Source organism: Symphalangus syndactylus, chromosome 8, assembly GCF_028878055.3.
Source record: "Symphalangus syndactylus isolate Jambi chromosome 8, NHGRI_mSymSyn1-v2.1_pri, whole genome shotgun sequence".
NCBI classification, from domain to species: Eukaryota; Metazoa; Chordata; class Mammalia; order Primates; family Hylobatidae; genus Symphalangus; species Symphalangus syndactylus.
The window spans coordinates 34,817,212-34,841,912 of NC_072430.2; the positions used below are offsets into that span (position 1 = coordinate 34,817,212).

The 24,701-nt window shown below is 36.0% G+C and overlaps 1 long non-coding RNA gene across 1 annotated transcript in view; it reads right to left on the reverse strand.

Annotated features, from left to right (window-relative positions):
• Positions 1-24,701, reverse strand: part of LOC134737442 (uncharacterized) — a 402,399-nt gene that overhangs the window by 365,955 nt on the left and 11,743 nt on the right. The window contains exon 2 of the long non-coding RNA XR_010122342.1: positions 24,299-24,366. This is a non-coding gene — a long non-coding RNA (uncharacterized lncRNA). The remainder of the gene's footprint in view (positions 1-24,298; positions 24,367-24,701) is intronic.

Sequence of the window (24,701 nt, forward strand, 5' to 3'; positions counted from 1 at the left end):
TTAGAGATATAAAGGATTATCATTAAATGAGTGCTTAGAGAGTGAGGAGAAAGTTGCTATTGAGTTCAAAGAAATAGGTAGAACCAGATCTTGCAGGGTTTCACAAGGTAGAAAAAAGAATTCATTTGTGTGTTTTGTGCTAAATTCAATGAGAAGTTATGTGCTATTTTTCATCGAGCGAATAATGTGATCATATTTGTATTTTGAAGGATCATTTGTGCTGGTGCATAGACAATGAATTATGGAAAGTTTTAAGTTACAAGCAGGGGCCGGGTGTAGTGGCTCACGCCTGCAATCTCAGAAATCTAGGAGACCATGGCAGGTGGATCACCTGAGGTCAGGAGTTAGAGGCCAGCCTGACCAATATGGTGAAACCCTGTCTGTACTAACTATACAAAAATTAGCCAGGCCTGGTGGCACGTGCCTGTGGTCCCAGCTACTCAGGAGGCTGAGGCAGGAGAATCACTTGAATCTGGGAGGCGGAGGTTGCAGTGAGCTGAGACCACGCCACTGGGCGACAAAGCAAGACTGTCTCTAAAAAAGAAAAAAAAAGTTACAAGCAGAAAGATTCAAATAGAATGCAGTCAGGAGATTTTTGCCTTTATCAAGACCAGAGGGGGCTAGGGTAGCAATAGCAGAAATGGAGAGAAGTAGATGGTTTGGGACAGGCTTTTGGAGAAACAGTAAGCAGCATGGACTGGTGGGCTTTGAGATAGAGGATATAGACAGGAATAGATTTAAAATAACACCTAGAATTGGGTTTCTTAGCCTGGATGCCAACAGAGCTCTTTACAGAAAGGTGGAAGAATGAGAGAAGGAGATTCTGGTTTGGATGGACAAACCAAGAATTTACTTTGAGTTTGAAATGCCTGGCAAACACCCAAGGGAAGATACAAAGCTATCAACTGACCTGAAATATATTAAAATAGGTTTATACTCTGGCTTATTACAAGCCTAAGAAGCATTTTGCCTCTTAGAAGAAATTTCACAAATCTTCACTTGGTCCATTATATTTGTATTTTAATGCATAACTCCCAGAGAATAGATACATCTCACTTACGTTCATGGTCTTTGGAGATTCTTCATTATCCCCCCCAATAAGAGATGTGAGATTATGTCTCCTATTTCTTTATATCTCTACAATCATTTCACTTGATGAAACTGAAAACCTGTTCATAATTGATAAGTTTCTCCAATTTGAAATACCAAAACAGTGATAACCAGTGAGAGAAATATATATATATACACATGTACCTATACACATGTATATAATGCTTAATATATAAATAATATATATAATACATAAATTCAGCTTTTCACTCAAGCTTTTTATGCAGGTTATCCAAATATATAAATGAATATTACATATATATGTGTGTTTCCCCCTCTGAATGGCACATTCAAAATGCTCATTCAGAGTAAAAATCACTCTTACCAGGGATTTTACCTTCTTTCACCAACAATTGCTTTAAATTTGGGGATGGTGCAAAAGTAATAACAGTTTTTGCTATTAAGACTAATGGCAAAAACCGCAATTATTTTTGCACCAACCTAATATAGGAATATGGATATTTTGTCCAATTTAAAAGATGCCAGAACTTTTTTGTTGTTGGCATTTATTTCTAATTATCTGTATGATCATGCTCAAGTTACTACATTTCAGTTTTCTTCTACCATAAAATGAAAGCCTCAAACAAGATAATCTCTGGGTCCCTTTCTTCTGCAAAATTAAATGTAAAAGAAATCCACAATTCTCCTAGCACCAGGCACCCTTAACTGTGCCTCATAAATAATAATAATAATGTTTCACAGAGTGTATGGCTTGAAGTACGGATTGTTTGCAAAATGCAATTTAAACAGATCGCATTTTATGGCTTGCCATTTACCGTAGTAGTAAATAGCAAATAGGCAGTTGTGCCTACGTGTATTTGCTGATCTGTCAGACACTGGAAATAAGCCCAGTACATTATCCCTTTAAAACCAGGACACGCATTCATTCTCAGGGAGAGGCATTAAGTTTTTATTGAAAATGACAAACCACTGCAGCTGGGTGAACAACAGAGGGGGCTCCTTTCGTTACCATTTAACATATGCATACATGTTTTTCAGAGTGAGTGCCAGGATTTGCTTACCCTTCCTCTGCCACATGTCAGAGTGAGCATTCCCATCTATGTCTATGATTTTTAAAGACTGCTATTTTCTCATCATATTCTAACTATGTCAAGCTCCAACTCTGCTTCATTCACCAACTCTAATTATGTAACTTTTTTTTTTTTTTTTTTACTGATTCTTTCCCTCAATATCTCCTGCATGATTTGGTCCTATACCTTCCCCAGTATCATTTCCAAGCCTCGGGAGGCTGTTTCTTCACAGCTAAAGTCTGCTAATGCTCTCAGGATATGTCCTTCACCCTTGGAAATGGAAAGAGGATAACTACCATCACTGATTCTCAGTATGAAACATCCAAACATTTTATATCTTCCTTCTTTTAAATACCACATAGAGATAGAGACATTTTATGAAGTAAAAAGGACCTGGGTCTCATAGTATTAGCTCTCCTATACTTCCATGAAGTTACCAAAATTGTATGCAATTTATGTAGTTATACACTTATGAGCTAGGGTTGTATCTAGTGTATGCTCATCTATTTTATTCTTATAAAGAATGGACAACTGGTACAGTGTACTATAACTCAGTTGCTGGATTTTACATTATCTGAAAATAGAAGCACTTCTCTGAACTACATTATAGAAATTGGAGAAAATTTTATTCAGGCTGTTTATACAGGTGAGAAATGAATAGGATTTACGAGTAAGTCTCATTTGGTACAGAGCTTTCACAATTTATGGGCAGCTGATCGGATGACTGAATTGTTTGCTGATATTTTATTCTGTGCCATAGAAACATCATTTACAATTCCAAAGACCAAAGACATGGCTGCTTAATTGTGTTCAATAAATCCCCAAAACAGTATATAACTTAATACAGAATTTAATCCAACTTACATATAGCCAGTATAAAAGGGAGCATGTGCTGTTTAGGCTCATGGGGAACTGATAGAGAATTCTCGTTGGTAGATGGTTCTGTTTGTGTTTGAATGAAAAAAATAATAACGCACTTTCTCTTCATGTATGTACATATTTATTGCAGTTACAGTACATTATACCAATTAGAAATTATTTGTAGGAATAAAATAGATGAACATATATTAAATACATTAGTATAGGTGAAAAATCCCCCCAAGATCACATACACACCTTGGAGGTTACTCTGTAATCTAGAACCATTTCACAAGAATATGTTACATACCTGCTGTCTCACCAGAGAATCAGAATAGAATCTTGAAAGGGGGAAAATGTGCCATTGAAAAGAAACTAAACCCAGAAACCAATTCTACTAACACAGTATATAGCCCATGAACCAACTTGAGATCATTCAAAGTAACATTTAAACAGAATTAACGGCTATTTTTTCCTTGAAAGGGATAAGTTTCCTCAGTATTCTTATGTCACAGTAAGTATCCTTAACATGTAGTTTAGAGCAAAAATTAAATCCCAAGCATGATTTATGTAAGCAGCATAGATAAACCACTAAAGAAAGGAAGTTTTCTTCCTTTCCTCTGTTTACACATCCACTTATTCCACTTAACTCATACAGTCCCACTCAGGGACTGCGGACTCTGTGTTCTATTCCTAAGGGTAACCCCTTCTCCCCCGCCACCAAGGTACACTCCCACTGTGGCTTTCCCAACTAATAGGAAGTGAGGTATTGATGATCTTCCTGAATAGCCCCATACTGATGCTTACATAGAGAAAGTCTATTACTTTAGTACACTGGGCATTTTTGAAATGATACTTATATTCATCTGTTTTCACACTGCTATAGAGATACTATGTGAGACTGGGTAATTTATAAATAAAAGACGTTTAATTGACTCAGTTTTTCATGGCTGGGAAGTCCTCAGGAAACTTATGATCATGGCAGAAGGCGAAGGGAAAGCAGGCACCTTCTTCACTAGGCAGCAGGAGAGAGCCAAGGGAGAACTGCCAAACACTTTTAAAACCATTAACTAACTATCCTGAGAACTCACTATCAGGAGAACAGCATGGGGGAAGCCTTCTCATGATCCAGTCACCTCTCATCAGGTCCCTCCCCTGACATGTGGGGATTACAATTCGAGATGAGATTTGGGTGGGGACACAAAGCCAAACTGTATCGATACTTGATAGTTGAATTTCCAAAAGCAGAAACGAGAAGCTTGTATGTATCAAGTGCAGATTTCATGTTCAGAAAACTATTGAAACTATGTAGGCTGGTTGATGTTGTTGCTACTATTTTTCTTCATGTTATCCAATCTTTAGAATTATTTCAAAGGTTAACAACATGGATTTCTATTTGCTACAGACCACATAAACAAATTTTAAGTATTTTAGAAAGTTAGCATTTTAGCTTAACTACAGTGACCTTGGGTGCAAGGAAGAAATTTGTTCCAATACTGGGAAGAAAGCACTATGACTGAAAATATAGCAAAGCCTTGGATTAAGCATGGATTAAGTCTGGAATTGTGAGGCTGATTCATTTTTCTGAATAGTACACAGGTAACAAAATGTAATCAGATGATTATGAATGGAAATCTTCTCTAAACAAAGGATTCTCTGGTGGGTTATAATCCTATTAATACCAATGTGAAACCATGAACTTTCCTTTGCATTTAGATCCCTAGAATAAAGTTTTGATACAAATTTCTGTGACCATAATTAAGTAATCTAAGCTCTCAAAGTCTCAATGTCCCAATGTTTAAACTGGAAATAATAAAACATATATCATTAGAAGAAAATTTCTCATGGGTCCTTTGTATTTCTGCATATATTATAGCATGAATAAGAGTCCTGACTATATTATTTTAGACTATCTTTTCAAGAATGTTTGCATAGCAAACAATCTTGGAAAACCGAGATAGTGCTAGAGTAGAAACACTACATTTTGCTGTCCAGAATAATAGTAATAATGTCTCCCTCCAGGACAAAAATTTGGCAGGCTTCCTTTTATAGCCCCTTTAAAACATTGGACTACCTAAACTTAGGATTCTTTTCCTTCTTCAGCCCAGGAGTTGCCTAGCCCTTATTGCATTGCCCTGGGGGAATCTGGACTTTGGCAACTGACTCAAATGCTGATGCTCTGGCTTCTGCTGTTTCTCGAATATGTAGTTCTTTGTCTCTGACCCAAGAGTCTTATAACTTCTGCTTGTAATCTTGACTCTGTATCACGATAACCTGTTAGTTAGCAAGTAGAGTAAAATCTCAAATCCTTCAAAGTTCTAGAGATGCATTTCCTGTAGTTGTTGTGGGAATCAAATTATATAATCTATTTATAACCCTTAGCTCTATGCTTGGGCAAAGAAACATACAAAATTTTTAGCAATAACGTTATTAATTATTACTCAAACCACAGTTTAATAACTTCTTCTATAAATTCATCATGAAGCTTCACCTTTCAAAGGCTGTTTTCAATTATAGATTTTTAGGATTATATAGTTTAGCTTTTTATTTTCATTTCTAATTGAATTAAATATAATGAATATTCAAATGGATTAAAAGTTTCACTTTTAATATGCTTAATATTTCCATCTTTGTAGCACTTTCAATTTTCTACTCATTTCAAAAGGAAAGATATTACAACATTAAAAAGATAATTGAACAAACACTGCCACACAAAGCAATGGCGCTGACTCCACAGACTCACAGAGTACACAAGCTGTGAGGCCATGGCGGCCTCCACTTCTATTTCAAAGGATGTTGTGAACACCCTGGGGGCCCAGACAGAAATCTGCTACAGAGGTGGAGCCACCAGAGTTCAATGCTTAGTGGAGCCACAGGAGCGGGGCCACCCCCAAGACCTCAGAGCTGCCAGCATGGAGCCCCAGCTTGGGAGTGCTGCCAGCACATGAGGGCTCAACAGCCCATGAGCACACAAACATAGGGGTCAGGCTGCCTGTGGCATTGAGGGTCCAACCCCCACCTCTGGTGTCCTCAGAAGGCAAAAGAAGGGGTCAAAAAAAGATTATTCTCCAGCTTTAAGATTTAATTTTGTTTGCTCTGTTGAGTTTTGGACTTATGTGGAGCAGATACCCCTCTTTTTTTTTTGCCCATTTCTTTCTTTTGGGATGGAAATATCTCTTCTGTGTCTGTCCTATTCTCGTATTTCGGAAGTAAATGACTTATTTGATTTCAAAGGCTCATGGCTAGAGAGTAATTTGCCATAGTATGAATCATACCTTGAGTCCCAGCCACATGATACATAGACAAGTTAAGACTTTGGGGATACTGGAATGGAATGAATGTAGTTTGAATGTGAGAAGAACATAAATTTGGAGAGCCAGGAGATGAATGCTGTGGTTTGAGTGTGTCCTCCAAAGCATGTTAGAAACATGTATCTCCAATGCAACAGCCTTGGGAGGTGGGGCTTACTGAGAGGAGATTAGACCATGAGGGTTCTGTCCCCATGAATGAATGAATGTTGTTACACAGGAGTGGGTCTATATCATGGGAAGGAGTTCCTTATAAATAAATGAGTTTAGCCCCCTTTCGTCTCTCTCTCTCTCTCTCTCTCTCTCTCTCTCACCCTCTCTTGCCCTTCTGCCTTCTACCATTAGCTGACACTGCAAGAAGGCACTTGCAAGCTGCTGGCATCTCAATCTTGGGCTTCCCAGCCTCCTAAACTGTGAGCTAATAAATTTCCGTTCACTATAAATGACCCAGTCTCACCAGTCTCAGGTATTCTGTTACAGCAACAATGAGTAGACTAAGACGGCAGTCAAGCTAGAATTAGCATATAAAAACAAACATGCAAACAGCATTAAAAATAAGAATAATTACTGATCCCAATTTTCAGATGCTCAGGTTGGTAGTATATACATAGATAAAGTCCTTTTTTTGCAGTTTAGGCTATATATAAATACCTACAAGGTAAGTAAAATAGAATTTCATATTTTTGTCTAGTATCCAATGCAGCAACATAGATTCAGGTATGCCTAACCTATGTGGGCGTGCATTTGGAAAAAGTATACATTGTTTGTGAAGATGAGAGACCTCTGTTCCAGTGAAGATTGCCTATACACTATCAAAAAGAAAAAAAGTTCTAGAGAATTTTTCACATGATGTTTTATTTGACAATCTAGAAATAGTCCCCAAATATAAAATCAGCTAAGTAGTAATAAGAACCAAGAAATATATTTCACCATCTTTTTTTATTACTATAAAATTAACACTGGGAGTTTAAAATATAACTAGAAAGGCATGCATTGGATTTAAAACAAAAAAAAAAAGAATAATGAACTTGGGTATATAAATGTATGACAAACCATTTAAACACTCTTAAAGCAAAATAAATTAACAATCTACAGCACTAAAATATTACAAAACCTTTCTGTAGTATATCTTTAAATCAAATGGAATGTTTTCCTCTGTTTTAACATGTGAGTGATATTATTATTTAGACAGGAATAATTGCTGTTGAAAAGATAGTTGGGACCAGGTGCAGTGGCCCATGCCTGTAATTGCAACACTTTGGGAGGCCAAAGCAGGAGGATTGCTTGAGCTCAGGAGTCCAGATCAGCCTGGGCCACATGGTGAAAGCACGTATCTATAAAAAATACAAAAATTAGCCAGGCATGGTAGTGCATGGCTGTTTTCCCAGCTACTCGGGAGGCTGAGGTGAGAGGATTGCTTGAGCCCAGGAGGCAGAGGTTGCAGTAAGCCATGATCACACCACTGCACTCCAGCCTGGGCAACAGAGTAAGACCTTGCCTCACAAAAAAAAAAAAAAAAAAAAAAAAGTTGGATAGTTGGTTATATTCACAAATTCACAAGTCCCAAGTAGACGGGGCACACCATACCATGGTGATCACATGGAGAAGCATCAGTGTCAGGAGATAGGGAAAGCTGAGGGAAAAAAAGGTGGGCAAGAGCCTTTATTGTGGTTTCTTTGAGGAAAAATAGTGTGAGGCAGGGTAAGCAGGTTTAGGATTGGCTGGTTTGACTGGTTTGAATAATTTCAGCACGCTCTGGGGCACAAGGGCTGTCCCCAGTTGTATGATACGTGGCTGCTATGGCTTGAATGTATTCCCTCTAAAACTCAGATGTTGCCAAGGTGATAGTACTAAGAGGTGGAGCCTTTACGAGGTGACTAGGTCATGAGGGTGGAACCTTTGTGAATACAGGTGTGCTTATACAAGTTCATGGGGGCGGGAGTTCATCTCTCTTGCTCTTCAAGCTTTCACCATGTGAGAACACAGAATTTGTCCCTTCTGGAGAATGAATTAATCTTTTCATTTTTTTTTAAATTTTATTTATTTATTTATTTATTTTGAGACGGAGTCTCACTCTGTCTCCCAGGCTGGAGTGCAGTGGCGCGATCTCGGCTCACTGCAAGCTCCACCTCCTGGGTTCACGCCATTCTCCTGCCTCAGCCTCCCGAGTAGCTGGGACTATAGGCGCCCGCCACCACGCCCGGCTAATTTTTTTTTTTTTTTGTATTTTTTTTTTTTAGTAGAGACAGGGTTTCACCGTGTTAGCCAGGATGGTCTCGATCTCCTGACCTCGTGATCTGCCTGTCTCGGACTCCCAAAGTGCTGGGATTATAGGCGTGAGCCCCCGCGCCTGGCCAAATGAATTAATCTTGAAGCATCATGAAAGTCGAGACTGGAACCTCCCCAGACAACTGAACCTGCGGCACTTTGATCTTGGACTTCCCAGCTTCCAGAATTTTGAGAAATAAATTTCTGTCCTTTATAAATTACCCAGTCTCAGCCAGGCATAGTGGCTTACACCTGTAATCCCAGAACTTTGAGAGGCCAAGGCAGAAGGATCGCTTGGGACTCCATCTCTATTTTTAAATGTTTTGTAAAATGAAATAAAATAATTTGTAACTTTCCCAGTCTCAGGTTTTGTTATAGCAGCACAAATGGACTATGATACTAGACCTGGGGTGATTTGGACAGGAAAATAGTGGCTCTGAGTGTGAGAACCTGACAGAGGAAGGGGTTAGCAGTATACCCTCTGGATTAAATAAAAGACACTCCTGCATGTGAGCCCTTTCATATCTCTAGGAATTGCCTAGCCCTAGGAGGGGCTGTCTTTCCATGGATAGCAAGACCTCACCATGTGAAAACATCATAAATGTATAGTTAATACACACTCCTTCACAAGAAAGTTATGAGGACTTATGAATCATTTATGAATATTTTGGTGATACTTACAGTGGAATAGTATAACAAACTTGTATTGGTCAAGGTTACATCAGAGAAACAAAAAAGTAGGAAATCACACTCCATAGATAGATGATAGATAGATAGATAGATAGATAGATAGATAGATAGATAGATCGGTGATAGATAGATAGATAGGTGATAGATGATTGATTGATAGATACATGACAGATAAATAGATGGAAGGTAGGTAAATAGATAAAAATAGATCAATCTCTCCCTATATATGAAGCAGGGAGAGAGAGAGATTGATTATAAGGAATTGTGATTTTAATTGTAGAGACTATCTAGGCAAGTCCAAAATCATCCTAGGATTGTGTGTAGGATTCAGTGGAGCAGACCATCAGGAAGACCACCAGCAGTCCCCAGCCAGAATGTCTTCTTCCTCAGAGAAACCTTAGATTCCTTCTTAAGATCTTTCAACTGATTGCATCAGTTTTATTCAGAATAATCTCCTTTACATAAAGTCAATTTATTCTAGATGTTAATTATATCTACAAAATATTGTCAAAGCAATGCTTAGAGTAGTGTTTGATTGAATAAGTACTATAATCTTGTCACAATAACAATAAAACTGACCATCATAGACCTCATCATTTGAGAAAAATATGGTTTTGGTTTTTATCTCTTTTTTATGTGTGATTATTCAAACAAATGATTGGGTATGAAGTGAGAATAAGTAGAATAAAGATAAAATTCAGTTTATTAGAGTGATTTTTATCACAAGGATTCTGTAGAATTATTCTCCTAAATAAATTACCTAACCCAATTAATAAGGTGAATTTAGGGACAGAAATAAATGTCACCAATTAAGATGCAAACTTTTATAATAAACTCCCCCTTCTTCAAATTAGTAATAAACAGGTAATAAATGCTGAATGAATAAATAGACAATTATAAGAATGGGCTATATACACTATTTAATAAATGTTCCTCTTCACTTTTCAACCTTCTACATGTATGGATTTTATTTTTTTCAATGAAGTAAATTATTTGGTTAATTAGAAATGTATTATTAGAGCTAAATGTTATTAATACAGGTGTCTTTCAGTAAGTTAATGCATCATAAAACAAATACAATAAATAATATACAGTATCTTATTAAAAATAAAGCTCATTATCAAACTGAACATTTATTTTATGTCAACAGAAAACTTCCCTAACAGTTTCTATAAAATTTTTAAATTAAAAATGCTTAAAATGAAGGAAGTATGAAATTTTACATTTCTAGTATGTAAATACTTCCAAGCTTTTAGTTACATATACTTTCATAGCAAACATACTTCCCATTTTGTATGCTGCTCACACAGAGAAAAGTTTAAACCCCTTCATTCAAAGTAGTATAAAATTATCTCACCACAGTTAGGTATCTGTTTCTTACTAAAGTAGATAATTAAGTTGCTATTACTCTCCTTTGTACTACTTTCGTTTTCAAAATAAGGGAAATGTACTGATGTAGAGTAGAGATCATTAATGTGTGATAAAATAAAAATAGTGAAGATAATTCTAAAATTATAAATAAAAATTATCAAAATATTGCAATATATTTTATTTCAAAGAATGCATACATCTTCTACCAGAAGTCTTCAATCCCTGGGCTGGGCTGCACCAGTCTGGTGAACCCTATTGTGAACTGCACATGCGAGGGATCTAGGTTGTGTGCTACTTATGTGAATCTAATGCCTGATGATCTGAGGTGAAACAGTTTCATCCTGAAACCATTCCCTGCCCCCAACCCACAGCCCACCCTCTCAATCTATGGAAAAATTTTCTTCCACGAAACTGGTGCCTGGTGCCAAAAAGGTTGGGGGCCACTGTTCTAGAGTATAATAATGTTCTAATAATACTCATATTTGTATAGTTCTTTAAAAAATTACAACTCAAAATTCCACAAGGGTTTCAAAAACAAGGTACATATAAAGTGGAGAAATTCAGTTCATTAAGAAAGATTTATCCATTCTATATGTGTACATCAACTCATGTTTAATGCCCCCAAATAATAAGGGTACTGTTTATATAACACTGTTCATCTTTAGAGTGTTTCACTAATATTATCTAATTAATAAGCATAGAAAAATCCTGCTGTGTCCTCCAAGGCTGTCAAAGTCATTTCTATGACTTGAAGCCTAATTAAATTCAAAATAGATTTGTTTCTTCACCATAAGAATTTTATAGCAATTAATTAAACAGTATAAAAATGTAAGAGACATATTATTTGAATAATTCTAATTTCCATGAAATTCTCTATGTTTCAGATTTGTTGCCCAAGACTACCCAGATCACTTTCTTATCTCTAAATTTTTACAACCAATTTATTTACCTTCTCAACTGGTAACCTAAACTTCTTATTTTGCCTATGTAAAAGGAAAGATGTGGAAGTTATAGGTCACACACACATATTAATTTATAGTAAATTTTAAAAACAGATTTCTTTTAAATTTTAGTTGAAAAATATTCAATGGATATTACACCTCTCAATGATCTGTTCTGAATATTAAATGAATCACATTCTTGAGGGAAATCATTTATTTTATTTCTTTTCTTTTTTTAAGAATCAACTCAAGTCTCCCTAGGCTTCCTTGTTTCCTTGTTTTGAATTGTTCATTAACTCTCTAAGCTCTTGTTTTCTTAGTCAACAATCTGATACAAGTAGATTATAACCAGAAAATGTCTGACTCAGAGAGATAGCAAAACTGTCTAGCAGAATATTAAGGAACTCCAGTACAAAGTGTAGCTGCAATTACTCATTGATGTAAATTAAGGACTTAGAAAAAAGGGAAGGAGCTATAAGTAGGAAGACAAACCTAGAGCTTTCAAAATGCCTTTTCTCATATTTATGATCACTAGTGAAACTCTTATGTTTTTTCTATAATTATTGGATATTTGTGATATGTATTTATAATGGCCAAAGGCACTGTAGGTAAAAAAAAAAAAAAAAAAAAAAAAAAAAAAAGAAGCTGATAATAATCAAAAGAGGGGAGACTAGAAAAAATAAACTTAAAAATGAGCAAATAAATCATCATCAAATAGGTCTTCGGTACTCCAAACATCAAAGGAAAACATCTTTGCAGATCAAGGAGCTTACAAAGGGCTTACTCTTCCCTTAGAAAAGTTTACTAATGACTATGTAGTGAATGGTTTGTTGTCTCTGCAAGTGTTTATTCCCAGAGGAATGAAGGAGGGACCCCAAAATAATTCTGCTATTTATTCCACAGAAATATTGCTACTTCTGGCCTCATTAGTACTTTAGCTAGGAGAAGCATTAGACAATATTTAGCGTACTTCTTCTGACTTAGATAAGAAAAATCTAAATCCTATCCTCTACACAGGCTTCTCCAAGCACCTACCCTCATCCATCCCTACTCACAAAGCTTTTTAACACTGATGCAGGACAATTCCATATCAGAGCATAACTGACACTAGGAAGGATTTTTACTTGACTTCAGTGACAATTTCCTGTCTAAGTGGAATTCAGTTTTAAAGAATCCTGGAGATATTTTACTCTGATGCCTTATTGTGACCCATATTTCTCTCTTTAAGGCAGGATTTCAAAAACTCGGTTTGGGGGTTTCCCTTTTTGGTGGAGCTGTCCTGGGTGCTGAAGTGAATACCAAAGCAATATTGTACAATTTATGAATTGAAAGGGCGTTTTTTTCTTTTATTTTTTCTTTCCTTTTGTCAAACAGAATTATCTTTTAATCCTGGCTATGCCATATATTACTGTAGCATCCTCGAAAAAGCTATTCAACATCTAAAAGCCTTTATGTTCTCGTGAGTCAAACAGAATAAAGGCTAGCTTGCTAATCTTGATTTTGAAGATTAAACGAAATGATAGAAACAAAGTGCTTATCACATTGCCTGACTCAGAATATACACTCACAAAAAGTGTAGGTGTTATTATTGTTGTCAGTGGTTGTGTTAGTATGATGAGACCTGGTTACTTTTTTGTTTTTCGATAGAGGACAACCTACTTTGAAATATAATATAATCAGTAAAAAGATAACATTAACTAATAGAAATAAATGTCTCAGACAATATATTTAGAGAAACACAAATAGAAAAAAATATATCATGATCCAAAAATGGTTATAGAGGGAGTGAAGAGTCAAACTGAATTTTGAAGGGGGAATTATATATTTATTTGGACAACCAGAAGATGGTAAGGGAGAAAGCATAGGCAAAGTTTTGGAAGAAGGAATGAGTATTACATAACTAGATGAAAGAGAATAAACTGATCTAGATAGAATAAAAAATTAGATTGTTATATACTGAAAGGTAGAATTTGGATCCTTTTAAATATTAAATAAAAATGGCTGATAACTTGAATGCCATGCTGTTGAGAAATGATTTAATCTTGATGTCATAAGTAGTCATTTGATTTTTTATCATGGGAACAATAGTATGTAATTGGCATTTTACAAAGTTAGTTTTAAAAGTCATTTGTAGAACAAATTAAAAGTGATAGGAAGTGAAGGCAAGAAAAAATGGAATGAGTTGAAAGAAGATAGAAGCTTTGGGAATAGAAAAGGCCAGATGCACAAGATATTTCAAAGCATGGATAAGTCAAAATTAGTGAATTGAAAATTTGAAGATGTTAGTTCATTTCCATCGAGGCTTTTTCTTTTATATTTTTATTCATAAAGTTCTTCTAACCCTTGCTTGATCTATCTCTTTGGAGAAGAAAGAGAATAATAAACAACCTCATCATTTATGTCTCAAGTCTATATCAACATCCTTGGCTCTCAAAATATAAAGGCCAAGTTTATAAATCAAGTGAGAGAGAAAACATATTAGACTGTGAGCCTCAGTGTATTTCAACTTGAGTTGAATCCGTGACAGATATAGTGGCTCTGTCATAGGCAGTTTTAAGAACTGAAGATATTAAAATAAAAACAGTTCACTGATCAACCACCATACTTAGTAAAACAGATCCAGTGGCGTTCTAAACATATAAGAACAACTAATGCATTTAATATAATTCTTCCCAGAAAAAAAGGCTTGAAATATATGAACCATTTTCTAATACAGAGTACAAGTAAACTCATTTAGAATCTTGAACTCCAGTTTATAATTTTGATGAAAACCAAACATTTTGTTAGCAGCAAAACCATTCCTTCATGCATAATTTTACATGAAAACTTATTAACACAAGCAAAGCTGTTCTAGTGAAATCAGTAGGGAGGCGGGAGGGGTCTTCGGAGTCCCAGCAGCACTGCTCTCTCCTCATAGCTGGGGAGTTTTGAAATCCCTCAGGCTCCACAGAACACAGTTTGAAAACCACTGCCTCAACAAGGCTCTAACATGAAATTGTTCTCTTGACCAAATCAATTCTAGGGTTAAAACATGGCCTTGGGCTCATTTTTTGAGTACCCATCCAAGTTCAATAGACTAATGCACCAAAGTTCATTCATCAAAATGAAAAAAAAAAACTTATTCACCCTCCCAATTTGAACTAGGTGCAAACAGTCAGTTTAAATCACTGTTAAACCTACATTTGATTTGGGATCATGTAACACACACACACACACACACAAACACACACACACACCGTATATTCATTACAATGGGGGTAGGGTTTTAACAAACAAATTTAGGGGAGACACAAACATTCAGTCCATAACAATAATCTTACATAACCTTTTCAACAAACTCAGAAAGTAAGCAACATTATCATTTCCCCTTAAATACACAAGGAACTTGGAACCTAAGGTTTAGATAAAAAATAAAATTTGTCCAAAATCATGTGAATAGAAAGTGACAAAGTCATGACTCACACAGGACTTCATTTTGAATTCTGAAGAAGAGAGGAAAAAAGGAGAAAGAAAGATGCAAAAAAAAAAAAGGGTACAATGCACGATTCATTTAAAAAATCATAAATACGACTTCATTAAAATCAAAACCCTTTGTAAAACCCAATGTTAAAAGAATGAAAAGGAAAGCCAGAGACTGGGAGAACATATTTGCTAAAAACACATCTGATAAAGACTTGTATCCAAAATATACAAAGAGCCCTTAAAACTCGGCAATATGAAAATATCATAATTAACTTTGAGCAGACTCTCTGATCAGAGACTTTATCAAAGAAAATAAACAGATGGCAAATAATCACATGACAAGATCCACAAGATCATGCCACTAGGAAATTGTAAATTAACACAATGAGGTACCACTGCACACGTATTAGAATGGCTAAAATTCAAAAATGACAACACCAAATACTAGAGAGGATATGAAACAACAGAAACTCTCATTCATTGTTGCTGGGAGTACAAAATGATGCAGCCACTTTACAAGACAGTGTGACAGCTTTTTACAAAATTAAACATAGCCTTACATAAGCTCAGTAATTACACTCCTTGATATTAAGCTTAAATTTTTTTTTTTTTTTTTTTTTTTTTTTTTTTTTTTTTTTTTTTTTTTTTTGAGACGGAGTCTCGCTCTGTCGCCCAGGCTGGAGCGCAGTGGCGCAATCTCGGCTCACTGCAAGCTCCGCCTCCCGGGTTCACGCCATTCTCCTGCCTCAGCCTCCCGAGTAGCTGGGATTACAGGCGCCCGCCACTACGCCTGGCTAATTTTTGTATTTTTGCCTGCACAAAAACTTGCAAATGGATGTTTCTAGAAGCTTTATTCAAAATTGTGAAAATTTGAAAGCAACCAAGATGTCCTTCAATAGGTAAAGGATAAATAAACTGTGGCACTTACATACAACTGTATATAATTCAGTGATAAAAAGAAATGAGCTCTCCAGCCATGACAAATACAGAGGAATCTCAAGTGCATATTTCTAAGTGATATAAGCCAGTCTGAAAAGTCTACATAGAGTAGGATTCCAACTATTTGATATTCTAGAAAAAGCAAAACTATAGAGATTGTAAAAAGATTAGTGATTTCCAGGGATTCTAGGGCAGAGATAGGAAAGGATGAGTAAATGGAGCACAGAATTTTTAGGGCACTGAAATCATCTTGTATGATACTATAGTGATGAGTACATAACATTATACATATGTCAAACCTATAGACTGTATGATTAAAAGTGTGAACCCAAGTGTAAACTATGTGTTTTAGTTAATAAAAAAGAAAAAGAAAGAAAGAGAAAGTAAGATAAAGGAGAGAATGTGAAGAAAGAAAAAAAGCTAGACCCAAGTCAAGAAGGTAATGGTGAGAATCCCCAAGACTGACCAAATACATTTCTTGCATTAGCTCAGTGACTATCGTTACATTTGGTCAATTAACTATTACCTTGTCATGATAATATTCTTTATGTTTTACCTTTTCAGTTAAGAAAAATTTTCACACCAAGTCTTCCGCAAGCTAATCTTAACCCACTTCTGAATTAATCCCTTTCTTGATATATAATGAGATTATTCTTTGTTATAAAGCCTTAACTTAGTGATCTCTCATTTAATTAACTTAAATTTTCAGAAGTACTGATTTATGTATTGGCTCCCTGAAAGAAAAGTAATGCACAGACATAGGTTTGCACTCACACACACAAACACCCACACTTGACAAGAAAACAAGTCTTCTGCTTTTTACTAGAAAACCCTGATTAAACCTGACAGTAAAGTCTCTAGAGAATTCTAAGAAAAAGAAAAAGCATGAAACTCCTAAAATTTTAGAATATAGAAATAAAAAACAGGTGACAAGTCACTAATCATGACATGATTATCACAAACAGACTAAAAAATAAATAAATTGAAAACTTGAGTAGGAAAACATTGCATTCTGGTGAGATTTCAGGAAAGCAACTAGCCCTTGAACTTAATTCTCAGTTTAATGGGCCTCCAAATAATTGAATAAACAATAAGTGATGTAGGAGGACCAGGGATGAGAAGAATTAAAGGAGAGGCATGATTCTGCATAATCTGTCTAGAGACTGGAGAAGGGGGAAGAGGGAGTTAAGAATGAAGGTGAAAGGATTAATATTCAGTGTTATTTTATTGCAAACACAGACAGGAAGATAATGAATGCTGGACCTGGCTCCTGAGATGCAGGTTACCTCCATCAAGGCGAAGGAGGCATGAATAATTAATAATCCACTTCAAAGTTCACAACCCCCATCTCCTCCCCAAGGTAGCCATCAAGAAAGGCAACAGCCAGCTAATTGGAGGATTGCTTAGTACATCTCATGCAAATTGAAGCTGCTCTGCCTCAAGGTTTTCTCTCCTTTGCCAGCTCAGGAAGCAGCTGGTTCCCGGAACTCCAGGAGAGAACATTTAGCCCCTTTCAACCACAAATCAGCCACCAGCCTTAGCTTCTTTAAAGGTTCAAAACACCATAGGGGTCTGACCATCAATCAGTGATTGTGTTTTCCACTCAGATCGCTGGAGTTGGAAAGTTATTGTTGCTGGAGAACGAAGTCAAAACACAAAAGCACAGAGCTCAGTACATGCCAGGACCTAATTTATCTGTTCAACCATTCCATACTAGAAAGCCATTATCTTTCATTACATTTTAAAAGCCAGCTTTCTTGCCTAATGAACAATTGAACATCAGGCTGAGTGAACTCAATGATTTTATGTATTTAATTTTCAATTTTTTCTACCAAACCCATTATTACAGTCTCAAACTTAGGTGTACGCAGAAAGTGTTTCAATAATTCCTTTTTAAAATGAAAGCTCCTGGACTACGCCCTTAGAAGCCCTGAGGAAGGATGTCTTAGGTGGGACCAAAGAAGCTGTATTAATACTAAAAAGAGCTCAATCAATTATGATGCAGGAAATTCTTGAGCTAGAATTTGAGAAACACTGATTAATACATGATTGGTATTTACACATTTATCATCCATAGACTAAACGTATTCTCAGTTTTGACTCTTAGTGATCAAATCACAATGTGAACATCTTATGTTTTGTACCTGAGGCACCAAATTGAAACTCATACACACCAATAAACTCTTTGCTCATCTCAAGGTGATGGCTTTATTTTTGTGTGCCCACTTTTTTTCTGCAAGAATCCTCATGAAATGACTTATAAATAAATAAATAAATAAATAAATAAATAAATAAATAAATAAAAAAAAACTATCTTTATGGCAAATCGTCATCAAATGAAAGGGAAAATGTAGAGATGCATAACAGCTTTGTGGAAGAACAATCTAGGAAAAGCCAGATGAAATTGAGCTTACTCCACAGGATTCTCGGATTCTCAGCTGTTGTTTAGTAATGAGAGAACAAGCAACAAGGAAATGTGCCTACACATATACACATACACTTACACACAGTCACACATACATATTCTGCCATTAAAAGCAGAGTAATGAGAGGAATATAAATCATTCTACCAAAAAGACACATGTACATGTATATTCATTGTAGCACCATTCACAATAGAAAAGACATGGAATCAACCTAGATATCCATCAATGGTAGACTGGATAAAGAAAATGTGGTACATTCACACCACAGAATATTACACAGGCATGAAAAGGGAAATCATGTCCTTTGAAGAAACATGGATACAGCTGAAGGCCATAATCCTAAGCAAATTAACATAGAAACAGAAAACCAAATACCACATGTTCTCACTTATAAATGGGAGCTAAATATTGAGTATGCGTAGACACAGAGATGAGAACAGTAGACATGGGGGCTTCCTTGAGGGGCCAATGAAAGAGGAGGGTAAGGGTTGAAAAACTACCTATCAGGTACTGTGCTCAGCACCTGGGTAACTAAACCATTTGTACACCAAACCCCAGTGACATGCAATTTACCTATGTAATAAACCTGTACATGTACCCCATACCTAAAATAAAAGTTGAAAAAATAAAAATAAAAGAGTTAACAAGCAAGTTAGTCTCTTGGAAAATCTAAGTTTGTCACCTGCAAAATAAGGTTATTTGACTAAGTTTCCTTTGGCAAAATTATCTATGATTTCATTTACCAAAAATTTCACAGAACTCACTGCAGTGCCTGTGTTAGTGTTATTCTTTAACTTATTGTTGAAACACCAATGGCTGCTATTTCTTAGTTATATCTAAATAATGGTGTGTGTGTGTGTGTGTGTGTGTCTCCAGATTTCCTATCAATATTTAGCTATGGCATAAGTGAGTGTTTTAACATCTATATTAGTTACGCTTCCAAAAGTAGACAATTAGTTCACACAAAGTGGGTAATATAAGAAGAGTTCATTTTTAAAGTGAAGGCATTTGTAAAGAAAATCATAATGAGCAGAGAAGTGTACTGGGGCTAATAATTGCAAGTGAGCTATTATTCTTAGGGCTGAAGAGGCCATGGGACAGAAGAAAAAGGCCTACTGAGCTGCAACCTTTGGTGGAGGTAGGCAACCAGCCTGTAGCAATGCTGCAGAAATGGAGTTAGAGAACTAAAGTTCCCACTTCATTTTCCTCCTTGCTGTCATTCCCTGCTAGTGCTCCCTATTGTCCAAAACAAATAAGGAGCCACAGGACAAGAGAACCCTCTGATAAAGTCCACAAAGATCAGCTGGGGCAGAGAATATGGAGAAGAAGCATAAAGAGTAATTCTAGGTGGATTTTTTTTCAATGGGGAAAAAAAATCCAGCACAGTTGTTATTTCTTTTGTAAAAAATTACTAACAACCCAGCATGAGATTTCTTTAAATTCCCACAGGTTTATAATTCTCCTGGTCACCTCTGAATTTAATACTCTATTTTGGTTTAATTCTGATGTTCATTTTATCACTGTTTCATGTCACCTCATACTTACAACTTGGCTGCTTTCCTTTGATTTCTACAACCACTGCATAAGGCTTGTGTGCACAGAACAGACTTTACTCAATGATCAGGGAGGTAGGAAGGCTTAGGCCACAACAATGAAACAAATGTTAGAGTTCCATTTTCTCCAAAGATTCTCAATCCTTCCCACCAATTTGAGCTCTGGTTCCCTGCCACATTTTTGAATCCTTTTCCTATCCACCATCAAGTCCTAAATTAAGACCCATCTTAAAAAATAGTTGAAGAAATTTTAGAAATCACGTAGTCCCCAAGCCATGCTTCTCATGGATTCATACACATTTCACTTGCTTCTGTTTCCTTCCCCTTATCACACTATCCTGTAATTTCTTTAATTATCATCTCTCCGCTCCACTAGGCTCCAGGCATTTTTTTGAAAGCTGAGTCATAATCACATCTAGATATCCAGGGTCTACCATCATACTTAAATATAATAGGTACTCAGCTAATGTTTAATAAATAAACATGTGATTCCAGGATTTAGGGTACTTCCCACCACACACACAAAAAACATTCATCATGTACAGACATAAAAACTGAGGCTCTTAGAAGATAAATAAGATGCCTCAGGTCCACAGAACAAGAATCGAGATATATGATCTCTTCAGATTAATATTCCCTATGATACTCTGCAACTCCAACAGTTTACATATAAATATGTTAATGAGTTTCCTTGTCCTCCTCACTCTGCTCTAAAACACCTCATCAACTTTTTTCTTAACAAGTTAAATTTAAGAGGAACAAATTAGGGGAAACTTCTGCTGACAGAAAAAAAAAATTCCCTACATATTGTTTTCATCAACGTGTAAATTTGTTGTATTTGCAATATTAATTAATATTAGAAACCAAAATTTAATCTCTGTAATTGGCACTAAACCAGAAGACAGGAAAGGAATCAATGCTTGGTGACAGGGATTTTGCCCCCAAAGGATCCTTTTAGATGTAATGTTTAGCCTAATACTGTTTTCCATGTGTGAGGCAGCAAAAAAGCAATTCTTACAAATGGTATATTTTGTTTTCCCAGTGAAAATTCATGAAGAAAACTTTTTCAATATTTCAAAACATCTCAATGCAAATCTGTTAACTTTTTTACAAGGTTTTTTTTTGTGGTGGGAGTGGATTTCATCAGAGAATGTTGCTTATAACTTCATTATTACTGATCATTTTTTGATGATTAATCACCTCCTCACCTAAAATGAGTAGGATATTTTCACTCAACTATTCACACCAACAAAGTGAAAACACAACATCATCTTCTAGAAGTTTTGTGCCTCCAGGTTGGTCATACTACCATGGATTCTATGGAAGCTACCAACTGTGGAAAGAGACCCTTCCCCTCTGTGTTACCTCCTGCAAGCCCTTCCTCTACACACTATATTCTAAAAACCCTTCCTCTGCCCATTGCCTTGCATTATCTACTTTATTTTATGAGTATTATAGACAAAATAAGAGAAATATTTTAATGAGAAAATCACTCCTGAAGTATATTTTTCAAATAGCTACATTTGTCTCTGGTTTATGCTTGGCAGCATAAAAACAGCCTTTAACTACTTTTCTTGTCACTTCTTGGTTGACTTTTTCTTCCTTCGATCTCACTTTGTATGTAAGAGCATAATTCAAATATATTAGGCTTATTATCAAATTCATTAATCAGAATCTGCCATGGTGGAGGCAGGTAATCTGCATGTTTGAAAGGACCTCCAATAATTGTGACAACTAGCCAGGTTTGAAAACAGACCCACTAAACCCCAAAATGCACCCATGTAAGCATTAAAACTAATTGCGAAATAGTTATGTGCATGTGTTATTTATTTTTCTGGAGAGAGGATGACTTCCCTTTTTTAGACTCTCAAATGTACCTTCAAGAATGGGATGGCACATGGATTAAAATAACTCACATGCTGAAAGATTTGGGGCATTTTGAGAGCTCATATCTCTTGAGTTGAACCAAAAATAGAATCAACTTTCCTAAATTCTGTTCTCTGTTTACTATGAAAAGTTATTTTTCCAGAGTACATGGGTCTAAAGAACCATAACAATAATTTTTACCCTATGCCAAAAAAAGGAGTACTTCTAAAGGTATCTGTTAGCTCATACTCCTTTCTTAATTGACCCTCTCAACACACGTGTCCACTATCATTTATTCCTTCTATGCCAGTACCCACACTGGACCATATAATCCCTTCCACAGCCATCTATTTCCCAGCAAATTTACACCTGACTGCCGTGCATTTGAACAGGTTGGTGCTGTCCAAGGTGCTGAGCAGAAGGCAAATGGCTCAATGCACCATCAACTCAGTGCTGCACTACCCAGAGAAGCCTCTTTCTAATTCACATAAAAGTGATTCACGTGGAAGCAGTAACCTTGCTTTTGCCTCCTCTTTTTTCTTCCTACTGGGGGAATGGCATATGCATATCTAAAGATAATGAGTCATATGTAACCTGTCCCCATTCATCTGAGAGCCTTTATCATTCTTGGGTTTTTCCAAAGTGTAAAAATTTTGTGAGTTTATTTCTACTTTACTGCATTAATCACAATAAAGTCAGAGTTGAGATAACAACAATACTGAAATCTTCCTACTTAGTAATCGATAAATTCTATGATATGTTTTGACTTTTGATAAATAACTTAAATTTTCATTTGATTCTACTTTTTCATCTCTAAAATTAGAGTAGACACCTCACACACAGGACAGTGGGGAGAATTTAAAAGATCACATACATGAAAATATTTTGTAAAACTCAATAAATAATATAAATATAAAATGGCTGGCCGGGCGCGGTGGCTCACGCTTGTAATCCCAGCACTTTGGGAGGCCGAGGCGGGCGGATCACGAGGTCAGGAGATCGAGACCACAGTGAAACCCCATCTCTACTAAAAATACAAAAAGTTAGCCGGGCGTGGTGGCGGGTGCCTGTAGTCCCAGCTACTCGAAGAGGCTGAGGCAGGAGAATGGCGTGAACCCGGGAGGCGGAGCTTGCAGTGAGCCGAGATTGCGCCACTGCACTCCAGCCTGGGTGACAGAGCGAGACTCCGTCTCAAAAAAAAAAAAAAAAAAAAAAAAAGGCATTAATATTATCAATATGATTATGATAAAAAAATTACTATTGGCAGACAGAACAGTGTTTAGAAACATGAGAATACAATGAGAATAAGCCTCAATGAGGCTTATTGAGAAAGTAACAAGAAACTGACAAGAAATGACAATGAGGCTTATTCACATTGTATTATCATATTCCTAAGTATTAACCTCAAAGAGCTTACAACTCAGTGAAGGACTTAAGACAATCTATATAAATAATGTACCATAGATTAGAGTGGCATAAAAAGTATCAATTGAGTCAAATGAATAGTAAGAGCAAAAATCTAATCATTGGACTAATGCAGTCCAAGAAAATTCATGGAGGATGCAGCAGCTAAGGTATATTTTAAGAGATGGTTAGGATTTAGGTAGAAAGAGTAGTGAGAAAGCCTGAGAACTATTACTTTTAATTATGATACTTTTCCTTGCCCACCAAGTTTTTCTGCTAAATAACATTCCAAATGTTTAAAAAACTCCTGATCCTCCCAGGCAAAGTCATTAGAAGCATAGCGTAATGATACTATCAATAATAGGCAGGTCAGGATTAATAAGAGAAAGGCAATTAGAGAAAATGAAAGGTCACATTGAAACTGCCTTGGCTTAGAGCTCGATTATTGTGTCAGTGTTGGTTGCCTTGTCATATCCACCTTGCTCATGGCAAGGGGTGTGTTGAAAAGTTTGTTCTAAAAAAAATGAAGTTAATAAAAGGGATATTTTCTAGGTGGATGTGTCCGTTGGGCATGGAGTAGAGAGATCTGTCTCCAAATTTTTAGTCCTTTTTTAGAATCTCGCAGCTTAGAGAGGCTCTCCTCAGTGAACTATTCTGCAAAGCACAGGCTTCCCTTCCTATTTAGCATACAATTTACGCCTCAGGTCTGGGCATATTTATGAGGCCTAACTCAAATGCTGACTTGATAAACAATAAACTGTAGGCTCTCTATTAACAAGCCTGCAAAATTATCGTAGGCTTGTTATTATGATTATAATAAAGTATTTGGGCCCAAAATAAAATGAAACAGCTTTGGATTCATATAGGCATAGAGAATCATAAAGAATTAGGAAAATTCCTGTTAACAAAAGGACTCCATATAACATAGTTTATATTCCAACATTTCTATATACCTCATATTTCTAGGAGCATGTGATATAATTCATGGCAAGTACATTTTTTGATAAATCAATGATTATCCTTCAAAGGAAAGCAGGAAGGGAGCACAAAAACACCATTAGTCATTTTTACCTCAGTCTTTCTTGTTCTCTTTCTGATGATTCTCCTGTAACTGGTCATCTGCTGTCTCATGAGGCCTCCTGAAAGAATAAATCATCAAAATATTTGTTGAATAAGTAAATAAACAAATACATAAAACAGAGATAGTGAAAGCATTTAAACCTGAAAGACACATGATTATGAAATCACACTTTCCTTAGCATTGGTAACAACAGCAGCAGCAGCAGACCTAGCATTGATTGAGTGCTTACTATATGGCAGGCATGATGCTTTTATTTTTACACTGAGTAATGATTAATTACTATGACAACCTCTCCACGTGGGTTCTATTATTATGACTATTTTATAATAAGGAAACTGTGGCTCGGTAACTTGTCAAAGGTCACACAGCTCACAAATAGTCAGACCAGAATTA